Below are 16601 nucleotides of genomic sequence, written 5' to 3'. Positions count from 1 at the left end.
TATCATTCTTTGTCTTGTTTTCCCCAAGAGATTATTTTTTATTAGTTCAAATTAGAAGCAAACCTGCTTCACATGTCAATCCCTTCTCCTTCTCCCTCCCCTCCCCCAACCCCCACCAGCCCCCCACCTATTTAAAAACAATCATTTTGTGTATCAATTCCCCCTTCCTTCTTATTCCCTTCCTCTCATGCTCCCTACCAACCCGCAAACCCACCCCCACCAGGTCCCCCAAAATGGAGAGGCCTTCCATGGGGGAATCATTAAAGTCTGTCGCAACATTTGGGGGAGGGCCTAGGCTCTTCTCTATGTATCTAGGCTGAAACAGTATCCCTCCATAGGGAATGTGCTCCCAAAGTCCATTTGTGCACTAGGGATAAACACTGGTTCCACTGTTAGAGGTTCCATAGCCTGTCCAGGCCTCCTAGCTGGCACCCACATTCAGAGGGTTTGGTTCAGTCCAATTCTAGTTCCCCAGTTTTATGACTGGGTCTCTGTGCTCCCACTAGGTCAAGTCAGATTGTTTTATAGGTTTCTGCAGCACTGTCTAGACTTCTTTGCGCATCCCTCCTCCCTGTCTACAACTGGATTCCAGGAGCATGGCTCAGTGCTTAGCTGTGGGTGCCTGCTTCTGCTTCCATCAGCAACTGGATGAAGGCTGTTCAGGGAGCTTGGCTTGGTCCTATGTTGGTTCCCCAGCTGTCACACTGGGTCCCATGAGTTCCCACTTTCTCAGGCCAGCTGTTTCTGCAGGTTTTCCCAAAGTGGTCTTGACCCCTTTGTTGGTCACTCATCCCTCTCTACAACTAGATTCCAGGAGTTGGGCTCCAGGCTGAGCTGCTGATCTCTGCTTCTACTTCTATCAGCAACTGGATGAAGGCTCTAGGGTGGCATTTAGAGTATTCATCATTCTCATTACATGGGAAGGGCATTTAAGGTGGCCTCTCCACTATTGCTTAGGGTCCTTGTTGGGGTCATCCTTTTGGATCTTTTTACAATTCCCTAGTGCCAGATTTCTCTTTAAACCTATAGTGGCTCCCTCTATTGATATGTCTCTTATCTTGCTCTCCTCTATTCCTCTCCCTACTCCATTATCCTGATCCATCACGTTCTCTTCCCCCCTCGTCTTCTACCCTCCTCTTTTTCCTACCTTCCTCCCCCTCCCCCATGCTCCCAATTTGTTCAGGGGCTCTTTTCTGCTTCACTAGGGGACCATGTATGTCTCTCTTATGGTCCTCCTTGTTACCTTGCTTCTCTGGAGGTGTGGATTTTAGACTGCTAATCCTTTGCCTTATGTCTTATATCAATGTGTGAGTGAGTACACATCATGTTTGTCTTTGGGTGAGGAGTCAATTTCTTAAATGTTGTGATCCCTGGTATGTTGACCATACTTCAGGGCAGGCCAGACCCACAAGAGTAGTTGGGAAACAGAAATTAGATGTACTGAGAAAATAATACAGAAGCAAATGTGAAATTTCATTTGTAGGAAGGGAAGGTGAGGCGCACAGGTACAGGGAAGATTGTGGGGGAGTTATTTGATCAAAATACATTATATATAATTCTCAAATAATTAGTAAAATATTTTAAGTGTCTCAAGGATTGAGAGGTTTGACTGTTTTCTAGAGGACCTTGTGAAGTTCAAACAGGATGTTGCACTATCATCCTGTAACTCTCACTTTGGCTTGTTCTTTTCTCAGTCCAGTCCTATTTATGAATCCTGTGTTGTGCTGGAGAGATGGCTCAGCTGCTTAAGAAAGTGGCCACTAAGCCTGATCACAGTCATGTGGGGTTCCAGGTAACCACAGGGTGAAAAGAAAGAATCAATTCCTGAAAGTTGTCCACTAACCACATGAACTCTATGAACTATTTGCTTGAGTACTCATATGAACACACACACACACACACACACACACACACACACACACACACACGCACGCACGCACGCACGCGCGCGCGCGCGCGCGCGCGCGCGCGCACTGGTGCTTATGCACACACACACACCATAAATAAAAAAATGTAAAAATAATCTTTTGTAAATTAAAAAAGGAAACTTCCTCTGTCTATTATGAATTTGGTGTGTGTGTGTGTGTGTGTGTGTGTGCGCGCGCGCGCGCGCGCGAGTGTGTTGTGTGTTTGTTTTTAGTGTGTGTATAAAATCCTTCTGGATGTACTAAAAAGGCGTTTTTTGAATTGTTGCTTTTTTTTAAAAGAAATTCTTTGAATTAACATTATGACAATTTTTACTTTGAGATATCAGCATATTAAAAACACATAAGTAATAAATTAACCATTTCTTCCTTATTAATGCTGTAGATAATCTTTCTTACACATTATTTTATAAATCTTTTTATTGGTTAAGAAAATAATAGTTCAAAAGTAGCAGTGTAGTGTATTTAAAATGTTTTTCTGAATTGGACTATAGATTAAAAATAAAACTTGCCTGAAGCCTGCATCTTATTGATATTTTAAAATGTCATTCAAAATTGGTAGAGTGGACATAAAATAGATAGAGTACCTGAGATTTTTATCCAGAGAAAAGTTACTTAAAATGAAACTGCCTTTAATATAATCACACCTGGGGGTTGGAGCTATGGCCCAGTAGTTAAGAGCACTGACTGCTCTTACAGAGAATGGGGGTCAGTTCCCAGCATCCACCAGACTGCTCACAACTCTGTAACTAGTTCAAGAGGACTGAGTATCCTGTTGTGGCCACCATCATATTTCAAGTATTGGTGAACAGACATACACGGAGTCAAAATATCTATAGACTTGAAATAAAATTAAGATTTTAAAAACAGTCACATTTTAATATAAAATATACATGCATAAAATGTAGAATTATTTTTTTTGTGTGTGTGTGTTTCCTGACTGCCTAAGCAAGGAGAGCCTCCACCCCACTGCCCTGCCATAATGGGCTACATCACCTCAAACATAGAGCCAAAGTGTTTCCTCCCTCAAAGTAACCCAGATGCAGGTTGTCTAGAGCTATTTCAAACACGTAAGCTCAGTTTTCTCAGAAACCTCGACTTTTATTGCTTTTCCCCCAAATGTTCAAGTGACAAACTCTAAGAAAAGTCTTTCCCAAATACATATTCAAGCAATTTGCTGTGTTTTATTTAAAGGAATTAATTTACTACTTGTGTATATATGTAAACATCTGTATATGTGCTTTTACACATGCATGCAGTGCCGATGGAGGCCAAAAGAGAGTGTTGCAGATGGTTGGGGGCCTGCCTGCATGCATGCTGGGGACTGAACTTAGGTCTTATAAAAGTGAACCAAGTGCTTAACTACTGAGCCATACCTCCAGTCCCAATTTTTTTTTTTTAATTTTTAAAAGTTTTTTTTTACATTCCAAAGACAATTCTTCCTCCCACTGCTCTTCCTGCTTCCCCATCTCCTTGCATCACCCCCCACCTCTGGCCTAGCTCACACCTAGTCCACTCCTCCTCAATGGTAAGGGCGAGCATGAGGAGTCAACATAATCTGGTGCAATAGGTTGGGGCAGGGCTAGCCTCTTCTCCCACGCTTTTAGACTGAGCAAGGCATCCTGCCATAGGGAATGGACTCCAACAAGCTGGGTGGTGTTGGCACATGCCTTTAATCCCAGCACTCTAGAGGCACAGGCAGGCAGATCTCTGTGAGTTCAAGGCCAGCCTGATCTACAAAGCTAGTTCCAGGATAACTTGTTGTATTGATTCAAATCAAACTTCAATACTTTATTTCTTAATTTCAGTGTTTATAAACTGTGTAGGCTATGAAGTAGGTACGGTAGTTCTTTGGTGAAACTTGCTGTTACTAATTGTTTAAGAAGGTATAAGGCAAGGGAAAATGTGTGGCAACTGTAATAGATGATCAACACTGGAGAAACTTCAGGTACCAGTTGGGACAAAGATGAAAAACATTTACAATTGTTACATAAATCCACACTGCAAACAATTGTAAGTGATCTTTACATTTATTTTCTGACTTGAATAGGAAATTACTGAAAGCTGAATTGTCGATTTCTGTTAAAGCAAAGAAGGAAATGATCAACTCTGAGAAATCAAGGAGATTGAAGGCTCTCTGGTGGCCTGGCTCCAAGTTACAAGTGTGCTGATAAGAGGGGTAGTTACCTTTAATTGGTCATCAACATAGCAGCCCTTTCTCCCACATCATAGAACACAGGCTTCCAAGCATACTCACTTGGTTGGCTAAAGCTTGGGTAGAGTAATGTTTGCCAAAATTTGCACTGATATTTCAAATGCTAATCTATGAACCCTTCCCCTGCTGTTTCCTATTATCATGCTTCAGTCTTTCCTTGATAGCAGGAGGCCCAAAAATATTTCGGGAAAACAGAAGGGGAACGATCAATCAACTTTTGTGACTGCTTCTATGCTGGGTAAAGTCCCTGCCTAAGAGGAAGCAGGAGACTGTTTTGTTATCTATTGGTTGGAGAGGAGGCTTTGCATTTCCAGTGACAGGAGTTGCCTGAAATCCCTGTGTCATAGGGATTTAGCCTGAAATCATATGTAACCAAGAAGACATTTTTTTACAAGGTTTAAGTAAGGGCTACATGATCCTTCTAATGAAGAACCCCTAAAAGGCAGGAGCCATGAAACTGTGGCCCTGTTAGTTTGAGAAGATTCACATTCATAGCCTTGTGTAAGAATTATTATTCATTAGATTGTTAAAAAACGGTACCAATGATTTTGTCTTAAAAATATGGTTAGATAGAAAGAAGAATTTGAAGTTTTATGATTACCAATATCTCCACTTTATTTTGTACTGTTCTATGTGCCTAGAAACATATTTTATGAATAGTTATGCTTATCTAGTGTGTGAGTAAACAAAGCATTATTTGTAAGCTCAGAAATAACAGATTATTAAAAGTAGATCAACAAGAAAAAGAATAATTTTTATCATATACACACAGTGTGTATGTCCTCCCATCCAGAAAATTTCAGAATTCCCACCATGACCAAGAGAATCTTCAGTTAGTTGATGTGATGGTACCTTAATATAAGAGCAGTGACTCCCTGTTAAAAGTTCAAACAATGCATATACAAACACCACCACCCATCAGCATTTTTCACGTGCATGTTCAGTATAGAATAAAGGTTGCTATTGTGATGTGCTGACCTCCATGACAAATCATGTCAAATCCATAAATGTATTTACATTGTCTCCTGATTGATAAACTGTGGACTCTAGGCCCCTGGATTTGAATATTCAAAGAATGTACACAATTCACCCAAAATGAATTCCTATCTAAGAAATCATTTAAGGAACAATAAAAAATGAGCAAAACAAAGTCTAAGAATAGCAATATTTAAATTGGAAGAACGTGAAGTGTATGAATTTGGAAAACAAAAGCTTCCAGATGACTGGGATTGTTCACAATAATATCATTCACACAAAATTCGCCAGACAGTTCAGATTTGCTGTTGTGTACACAGCTAGGATGATCCTCAACAGAAAATATGGTAGATCACCAAATGCCATCAGGGTAAATTTTGTCTAAATGTTGTGGCAACATACATAATTCAAGTCCCAGACAGAGCCTCACAAACACTGAGTGGAAATAAAAATAAACTGAGGATCCTGAGCAACAGAGAAAACTAAAAGAACCTTTCAGTTCTGCTACCACCAGAAAAATTGAGCTTCCACTGAGACATAAAATATAACATTACATATCAGGTATAGAAAAGGTTTAACATTGGCATTGGATTCTCAGCAGTTTGGGAGTATATAAAAGTAGGGTGTTTAAAGAGGATACATAATTACCGACATTAAATTTTAGGTTAAAAAATAGTATGAGTATGGTTCATGGTGCACCTGTTTGAAAATGTTTCTGTGGGGCAGAGGATGTAGCTTAGTGGCAGCACATACAAATCTGCATTTATTCCGAAGTACTTCAGAAAACACAAACATTATACATTTTTCTCCAAAAGTTTTAATAAACCAATTTATAAAATTATATTTCTATTTGACATTTCAGATGAAAATTCTGAATCCTTAAAGTTACCCAAATTAAAGTAATATTTCTAGAATACTTAAAAAGCTATTGTGCAGAAACAACAAACACAGAGTCTACATGGGTCTGCAGCAGGTCATCTGAGTATATATTACAGCTTTCTCTTTAATATTTGTGTGGGACTTAGGTGTGTGAATGAGTGGGTCTCTCATTTTTGTGCTTTTTATTAGGGCTCTTTTCCTTTCCTCGGTTTTCCTTTTACATCTTAGATGTGTTGGTTTTGTTATCTTATATTTTATTTTGTCATGTTTTGTTGTTATGTCTTAGATCATATGAGAGATGGAAAAGGGAGTGGGTCCAGATGGGAGGGGAGGCAGAGAGGAACTGGAAAGTGAGCAGGTTGGAGGGAATGTAATCAGGATACATTGTTTGAGAAAAGAATGTACTTTCAATAAAACAGAAGACAGTAATTGGGGACATTAACATACATTAATATACTTAATATAAATGTGATATTTTTATGTAATTCAAGCAAAGCATGCAAAGGAAAACGCTGCTTAAATGGGGACATTAGTAAACTTCGAAATAACTTTAAATATTTCTTCATTTGATTAAGTAACTCCCAAAGTAATATAGTAAAATGCCAAACAATAATTAACACGTTGTTTAAAAATGCATATGCTGAAATCTGGCCATTAGAAAATAGCTTACACTTTACATTGTATTTGTTAAAGAAGAAACATGTGTATTCTTTATCTTTCCACATACATATGCTCACACTATATTTTAATATTTATACAGAGGTATCTGAAAGGTAATATTCTGGGAAGAGAAAAAAAGGTGGGATGTTCCTTAGTCAGCAGTGTGGCTGTCACAGCAACTGAACTCAGAGAATCATATTGTCCTGCAAAGCAAAATTGTTTCAAGTAAATACAATGAGTTTCCTAAGACTAATTTTAGAACACTTTAATTTCTCTGTATATCATGATGAATTAATAATTCTTCACATCAGTTCATTTTAATATTAAACTTTTCCTTTCCTATCTTTTGCTTTTGTGCAAGCTGCACACAAGTGCACACACACACACACACACACACACACACACACACACACACACACCCAACTAAGCACACACCTGGGGACATACAAAGATTTATGCACACTTAAATATTTGTGTAAATACATATTTGCATACATGTATCTATTAGATAATTTTAGCCATCACATTGGACAAGGATGGGCTTTAAAAAAAAAGTCTGCTTCAAAGATTCTACTTTGCTTCCAAAATCGCACACAACACACATTCACAAAATTTGTGCAGAGAGGAGGGACAAGTAGAGAAAAAGAGGAGAAAAAAATGTAGAGAAAAAGAAGCAGCAAAAGTCATTGAGTAGAATGCCTCAAAGACCAGACCCAAACAATTATCACAAAATAATAAGGGAATAACAGGAAATTCTAAATTTAGATGACTTGTAAGAAAACCTGTCACACATCTTTTATCTCTAGATTCTGATCTTGACTCTAAGATCTTGAAAATAAGCCATTTTGAGTTTGACACTGTCTTCCTTTCTCTCCATTTTTATCTGCGTTATTTTCCTCATAGATCTTTAGTTTTCATATGAAGAGTTTTCACTATCGTAATTCCCTAGATATCTTATAACTGATATTGAAATTTTATTTTCATATAAATATGAAATAATTGTTTGAGAATATCTTTCTTTGCTCAGAGAAGTGGTTCATAGAATTTCCACTCTGCAGAAGGATTTATTTATTTATTTATTTAACTCATGGAAGAACTTTGTAAAGAAAAAAACAAGAAATACATCTATAGAAAAATAATATGTAAATTATTTCTTTATGTATATGTGTATGTATACACAGGAAAATATATATGTGTATACATATATGTATATCGATATACATTTATTCTATACACATGGTGTGATATGGTGAGCATGATGCATGGTGCTAATACATCAGATTTGAATTCAGTGTTTTAAAAACATCCATTAGAGGCATGGTAGAACCAGGAGCTCTATATTAATATTTTTTCTGTTGCTAAATTATAGATGTCTTCTAGTAAGGGAGCACTGAATGTGAAGAGCCCAATCTTTTCCAATATATAAAGAGAGGAGATGAAAAGGGCACATTGCAGATGGTCAGGTGTGGGTGTGCAGGAAGAAAGAGGAACAAAAGGTCATGTTCTTTATTTTTTATTTTTAAATTGAAAGATATTTTTCATATAATATGCTATAATTATGGTTTCTCCTCTCAGATCCACCCCAATTCCCCACCTACCAAATTCTTACTGTCTCTCATTAGAGTACAACCACGGAACTAAAATATAGTAAAATAAAACAGGATATAGTTAAAATAGACAAACCAGACTAGAACAAAACACACAGAAAAATATAGTATAAAAAAAAAGCCAGGCACCAGATGAACTTCTCCATATTCAGTGAGTTTTGTAGATGTTTTCTTCAGCAATAGGATGTTATCATCAGTTTGCACAGAACAGCCAACAACCTTGGCACTTGTCTCCATGGGGTCCCTTTGGCCAACATCTCAATTATATGTAACTCAGTACTGGCACCGGATGTTGGGTCATTTTCTCTGCTCTTACTTAGATTTCCTTCATAAATGTATATATTTTAATGTTTTTGCTGTATTAGCTTTCCAAATGACCTCTCAAATTACCCTTACCTTTAGATGTCCCTCCTTTAACCCATTCCCATCTTGATCTTCCCATTCTAGACTTCCCTCCCATCCATCTATGCTATTTCCCTTTCATAAAGGCTATTCTTTATTCTTCCCTAATCTCTTACTCTGTACCCAACCTCTGTGATTAAATACACTGTAATAGTTTGTTTATTGTTGATTTAAGAGCTAGCATCCATATATTAATTTATATATACTATAGTTGTCTTTTTGGGTCTGCTTTATGATAAGTCTTTTCTACCTCCATCCATTTACCTGTGAGTTTCAGGATTTCATGTTTTTGAAAATATCTCAATGTGTAAATGTACCACATTTTCCTCATCCATTCAAGTATTAATGGCTGTCTAGGAAGGACACTTTGGTTAAAGTCAAGTAACTTTCTCCAAATAGTTGAATGAAGAGGGTGGTCTTTACTAAGCTGTGGAGTATAGGGGGAAATTCATTGCTCAACATAGCTGAAAAAATTAATTCATCTCACTTTAGAAAGATAGACAAATTGTACTTCTTACCTGCCCAGGGCCCATTCATTCCTCTGTTTCTGTGCCAGAGTTCACTTATTTCAGATGCTTCATGTCATTGGCTTAGGGCCTATGTGGATTTCCTGCTGCGACCATTTAATACAGTTCCTCAGGTTGTAGTGACCCCAACCAGAAAATTAATTCATTACTACTTCATAATTGTAATTTTGATACTTTTATGAATTGAATGTAAATATCTGGTTTTCTGATGGTCTTCAACAACCCCTGTGAAAAGTTGGGGCATGGGGGAGGAAGGGCAGAAGAGGGAGCTGAAATTGACATGTGGAACAAGTTTGTTTCTGATTTAAATAAAATAACTCAAAAAAAGAAAAATACTGAAATCAGGTGATTGCATTTTATGACATTGAAAGATCAACTCAAGCTGGGCATTGGTGATGCATGCCTTCAATCTCAGCACTCGGGAGGCAGCTGCAGACAGATTTCTGTGAGTTAGAGGCCAGCCTGGTCTCTAGAGCAAGTGCTAAGATAGGCTCAAAAGTCACAGAGAAACCCTGTCTCGAAAAAAACAAACAAACAAACAAAAGATCAATTCAAATTGTATCATTCAAATGTAAACCTGAAACTTTAAAACTTTGATTAAAAAATCAGAAATTCATAACATAGATAAAACAGTGATTAGATATGACATCTAGAACTACAAAAACAAAAACAAAGATACACATATAGAACTGAAGAAAATTATAAAATCTCTTTAACAAAATAAAAATAACTAAGATTAAAATTCAGAGGAAAAGGAGAAAATATTTTAAGCCACATGTGTTAGAATGGTTAATATATTCAAAGTATATTATGAATGTAAATAACTCTGCTGACAGATGTTTCTGTCCCACCCAGTCTTGCAGCCATTTAGCCCCAAACAAACACACAGAGGATTATCTTAATTAAAAACTACTTGACCTATGTTTCAGGCTCCTTATTGGCTACCTCTCTCTTAATTATTAATCCATTTTTATTAATCTATATATTTCCACATGGTCTTGGATTACAGTTGATGTCTGAGTCTCTTGCTTTCTCAGTAGCTACATGGCATCCCACTGTCTGCATTCCTCTTCCCTGAATTCTTCTAGTCTGGAAGCCCCACCTATATTACCTGCCCGGCTACATCTGGCCTGTTCATTGACAGCTTTATACATCAACCAATAAGACAAACATGTGTTCATGACATATAGAAGGAAATCCCCTACCATAACTCAGCTGTACTTGAAATAAGATAAATAATTGAGTAGTAGCTGAAGGATTTAACTGAGAATTCTTCTCAAAAAGACATAGAAATGTAATAGGCAAGGGAAAGATGATTCATATTAGTGATCAAGGGGGAAATACAAGTCTAGTTGAATTTTGATGTTACACTGTACCTTTTGATTGTTTAATGAGATAAAATGGGGGGGCAGAGAGAAAAGGAGGGAGAAAAAGAAAGGAACTAATTGGTATGGCTGTACAGGAGTTAGCTATCATGAACACTTGGCTATAATAAATGCAACAGTGTCTAAGGACAACCATTATTGAGTTGAAAGTGAATTAAGAAACCCACAGTGTATGCAAGAATCGAACACCTGGCCCTATACTGTCAATAGCTGGAGCTATACCTATACCTTATATTCATGACAGTCTCATACACAACAGAGTAGGATAGTGTGATACACACAGGAATTTTTTCATAATTTGACAGAAGTGATAGGATTATATTTTTTTCAAAAGATAGTTGAAAATGCATGAGTGACTGTGTGACTGCATGTGTAAATGAACATGCACGTTTGTGTGAGAAGCAGAGACAGAGAGAAAGAGAGAGGGACAGAGAGGGAGATAGAGGGAGAGAGAGAGAGAGAGAGAGAGAGAGAGAGAGAGAGAGAGAGAGAGAGAGAGAGAGAGAGAGAGAGAGAGTGTCCATTTCCCTTCAGCAATTTGGGAATAATTTGGGAAGTTTTTTATTGCTTTACATTATATGAATAATTTCATTTATAAACTTCATAGTACCTTGACATTTTACTTCACTTTAAAAAGTTTACTATCTATGACATTTCTAGTCTAATCACCTCTCATCCAAATTGTTACATGAGGATCTTCAGGGGTCACCTGTGGTCACTGTGGCTGTGCCTCTGCTCTTCCCATTCTTGATAGAGCAGTTAATGAACTGCCACCCTGCTCTAAGTCCATTAGTGGTGTCCTACAGATGACAATATAAGTCTTGCTTAATTCCAAGACTTTGATTTCACCTAAAACGATCATCTTCAAACTCCATCCCCACAGCAGAGTTGCCCAAAGAGTTCCCTCTTAACTATAGTAGGAACTTAATCTGGCATAAGAGAAGATAGAAAGATACTTATGTTCAATATCCCTAACTCTATCTACTCTTTATTAAAAACAGTTACCAGGACACTTGATCCAGAACCCCTGAATGTGGGTGTCAGTGAGAAGGCCTCGGCAATCTATGGGTATTCTGGCAGTGGATAAGTATTTACCCCTAGCAAAAGAATGGACTTTGGAAGCCCATTCTACATAGAGGGATACTCTCTCAGGCTAGATACTCTCTCTCCCTAAGGGGGAGGTCTTAGGCCCTGACCCAAATGATATGACAGCCTTTGAAGATACCCCATGATAGGCCTCACCCTGCCTGGGGAACAGAAAGAGGATGGGATAGGAAGTCTGTGGTGAGGCAGGGGAGGAGGGGAGGGAGAGGAAACTGGGATTGACGTGTAAAATTTTCTAATTTAAAGAAAAAAAAACAGTTAACAGAATGGCAAGATTTCTTCCCTTATGCTCTGTTTCCATATCATGTACAGTAACACTAACTATAAGTATTAAGCATAGGCCTAGTGCTAACAATACAGTTACTGTTTTCTTTGTGATTATCAGAAATAGTCTCTCTCATACTGCAAAATTCCAGCTCACAGAATTTACAAGAGAAATGATATTTAAGTTTCTATTTTATTGTGATTGATGAGATCATAGAGGATCTGTGCCATCTTCCTGACACAATGGAGACATCACATTCCCCTTGCACAAGTATTTGCCAATAGGTAAATGAGATTACCATCGAGGCTTCATTGTAGAGCTTGTCTGCCAGTTTCTTTCTTTCTTTCTTTCTTTCTTTCTTTCTTTCTTTCTTTCTTTCTTTCTTCCTTCCTTCCTTCCTTCCTTTCTTTTGTCTTTCTTTCATTCTTTTTTTCTACTTCTATATTTTTTAATTTAAATTAGAAAAAATCTTGTTTTACTAGTCAATCCCAATTTCCTTTCCCTCCCCTCCTCCCCTGACTCCCACTGACCCCTTATCCCATCCCATTTCTGCTCACCAGGGAGGGTGAGGCCTTCCATGGGGGAATCTTCAAAGTCTGTTACATCATTTGAAGCAGGGCCTAGACCCTCCCTTTTGTGTCCTGGCTGAGAAAGTATCCCTCTATGTGGAGTGGGCTCCCAAAGTCCATTCATGTACTCGGGATAAATACTGATCTAGTACCAAAGGCCCCATTGATTAACCAGAACTCCAAACTGACATCCTCATTCAGGGGGTCTGGAACAGTCCTATGCTGGCTTCCCAGCTATCAGTCTAGGGTCCCTGAGCAACCACTTATTCAAATCAGCTGTTTCTGTGGGTTTCTCAAGCCTGGTCTTGACCCATTTGCTCATCACTCCTCAATATCTGCAACTGGATTCCAGGAGTTCAGTTCAGGGCTTAGTTGTGGGTGTCTGCTTCTGCTTCCATCAACTACTGGATGAAGGCTCTAGGATGGCATATAAGGTAGTCATCAATCTCATTATAGGGGAAGGAAATTTAAGGTAGCTACTTTCTGATGGATCTATGATGCAGCCAAAAGAGCCTGAAAATTTGGCCACATAATTGAACTCAGCCTCCTTCCTTCTCTGTTCTGCATATGTTTGGCACCTACAAGGTACCAACCGTTAATTCCCATGCTTTGACTTTCTATTGTCTGTTTCTTCTGCTCTTTCCTGACCTAATGATACAGGTCCCCAAGTTCACATTAGCATAACAGAGAAATGTTTCTCAATTAGTAACCCCCAAATGCCTAAAGCTCTGTAAGAGCCAGGAGCAGAGCCAGGGACACAAAACAAACAAAATAGTAAAAACTAAATCAAAATGAAACAAAACAACAAAAACTGGTATGCTCTTGGTCATACTTCACCTTCCTACATTTGTCCTCTGTTCCTACCTCTCCCACGAAGGTAGTCAATTGTCTCATATACTCTTGTGTAGCAAACAAGGGCATTGAAAGAAATTTCACTAGAAATCCTTTGCCTTACTGTGATTGCTTACTTCCTAAAAGTGAATACATCATCCACTATACTGACTGTCCTGGTTAGTTTCCTTGTCAACAGAAACACAAGGTTCCTCTTGGAAGAGGAATCTCAATTGAGAAAATGCTTCCATCAGATGAGCCTGTCAGTAGCATTTTCTTGACCAATCATTGATATGGGAGGGCATATCCCACTGTGGTTGGTGCTAACCTTCCCAGGCAAGTTCTGAGTTGCAGATGAAAGCAGGTTGAGTAATGCATGAGGAATAAGCAAGTGCACAATATTCCTCCATGGTCTCTGCTTCAGTTCCTGCCTTGGATTCTTGCCCTGTCATCCCTAGATAATATATTCCTCCCAAGTTGTTTTCAATCATGTTATCCTTCACAGCAATAGAAACCCTATCTAGTATACTAGCTGATGTTATTTATTTTATAAGAAAAGTCTTTCAAACTCCCTTCAATATTATTTTCAAGTCACATAACCTCCTGTCACAAATGTCAGTGTTTCCCTATTCCAGTCAAATTATATCCTGATTTTGCCATACTACAGAAAATTATAAACAGGAATTTGCTCCATTTCTGATCTCCAACTCATGCATTAGTCATACTTAGGCTGATGCATGCCACAGAAGAACAACATGGATAACTGTGTCCAAGAATGTAGCACACTGATAATATAATATGATTTTTTGTATAGAGGAGAGATAGAAAATGTGGCCTGTTCCTAAGAGTTTGAAATCCTTCTGAAAGTTTTCCTTAGCAATTCATCAAAAGAACAACAGAAATGGTCTTTACTGTTGCCTTTCCACATAAGTCATATATAATTTAAGCAATATTTTATTATGATTATTTTAAATTATGTGTAATGTGTGGGTTTGTGCAGACAAGACTAGTGCCTATGGGCCTTTGGTTTCCTGGAGTTGGAGTTATAGGAAGTTAGATGCCCCCCACCTGGATGCTAAAAACTGAACTTAGGTTCTAGGCATGAAACTCTGGTCCTCCTTAATTGCAATGCAAGGACTTGACCACTAAGTCACATATCTAGCCCCTATGCTATAAGTTGTAATTCTGAGTACCTGATAAGTACAGCTAAACATGCACAAAATATTCTCCCAAAATGGAACTGTAATATTCTCATTAGTAGACAGGGTTGAAAAAAATACTACAAATTCTACTATATAAATAATGTAAAGTACTTGAAGAAATATTTTACTTGAATTAATGTTAGGTGAGCACAAGAGACAAGCAGATAAGACCTTTTAATGTTTACCAGCTAGCTGCACAAACCCTAAATCTAGGGAATATTCAGCCTTCATTTTAATTAGACATAGGAAAATCTACCATGAGATTTCTGAATTCTTAAATTATAAATTTCCTTATATTCATTTATTCTCTATTAAGGAAACTTAGCAAATTAATTAGGAAGATAGAGAACATAACCCTCTCATTCACAGAAAAGTGAAGGCCCAGCATATTCAAAGGAAAAAGCCCAAGTTGTCTATATGGATATAACATACAATATTTAATTTAGCATTTTAAATTTTGCCATGAAAATTGTAAGGTCTGTTTTGTTTAAGTTAATAATATAACTCGGTTTCCTATGAATCTTGAGTAAAGAATTTTAAGTAACTTACAAATGATCTCTTGCTGCTCCAGGGCACTGTGTGTTTCTTCCCAGACCCAAGGTAAATACTGACTGAGACACTCAGGAGACTTGCTGCTTCTCTGTTAGAAGCAAATTAATGTCAGCGATATCTAGTAAAACCATTCATCATTGCTAATGTTTACTCGTTGAATGAGGAAAAACCTCCTCTCTAACAGGCAGCTCTCTTGTGATGATAACTCAGTTGTAGACATACCAAAACAGTGGTGAGCAGACTAATTTGCTATGAATAATTCATTGGTGTTGTCTAGATCTCTTTAGGTAATGATCATTTTCTTTAGAAAACACTGCATTTAAAAAAGAGTCAGACTGGCATTGTCTGAAATGTAAAAGATTTGGGGGTAACCTGTGGCAATGACCTAATAAAAATGAAACAACACAGATTTCCTTTTATTCTTTGCAAACTTCTAAGCACAAGAAAACATAATCATCTAGCTCAATTATTAAATTCTAACTCAGCTACCAAATGTCATATTTATATCATTTCAAATTGCTGGGTTTCATCTCTGACATCAGGCTTTTAAAACTCAGTGAATTTTGGAGACTCATTGCTACTTCTTCATGTCAAACTGAAACATAAAAGTATAATGTAATTATTTATATACATTCAAGTGGTGCAGATTATTTGCATATTCCTGGTGACAAATTGGCAAGGCACTCTAGTACCAAAATAAAATTCAATAGAAAAAATATACCACAGAATCCATATGCTTAGACACAGACTATTTCAACAACACCCCCAAAGCGGTTTCTGACCTCTGGACGCACATTCCCAGGAGGAAAAAACAGTGTAAAATTTGGGTCTAAATTGACTTTGTCATAATTATTCCTCACTTTAGCATTCTCAGAAGGAGGAATCACTGATACACACAGAAACTGCCCAAGAATCCTACGGACATATTTCTTGCTTCATTCTTCTCTCTCTTAAGACCAATACCTCTTGGTTCAGCTTTAAGCGGGACGCATTTCTTCCTTTTGTTTTCTCTACACTAATAATAATGGTATGACATCTTTAAACTTGGCAGGAAAACCACCTCTGATCTCCTGGGTGCTTTGGACTTGCACCAAGCTCAAAGAAGACCTAGTAGAAGGCAAAAAGTCATGGTTTTGGCATTGAGGGTGAAGTTGTGAAGGTCCTTTACTGATACTTTTGAGTCTGCTGAATCTTTGGGGAAAAGGTTCTTCAATGAACATATGAAAAGACTAGGGTCATGGTCAGCTTAAACATTTGTGACAGCTGCTTTGACAATATGCTGACAACCCAAAAAGTAGTTTTCAAAGTAGACTGGTAAGCACTGCCTATTAAAACAATACAGAACCCTTGAAATCCAACATTCAAAGATTCCCTCTTCCTTTTTTCTTGCTCTATTAAAAAAATAATTTGAAATGCAGAAGCAACACACACACACACACACACACACACACACACACACACACACACACACACACACACACACACAACACAAACATACACACA

The sequence above is a fragment of the Cricetulus griseus genome, chromosome 8 (genome assembly GCF_003668045.3).
Source record: "Cricetulus griseus strain 17A/GY chromosome 8, alternate assembly CriGri-PICRH-1.0, whole genome shotgun sequence".
In the NCBI taxonomy this organism is placed as follows: Eukaryota; Metazoa; Chordata; class Mammalia; order Rodentia; family Cricetidae; genus Cricetulus; species Cricetulus griseus.
Note: the sequence above shows the minus strand (reverse complement) of the source record.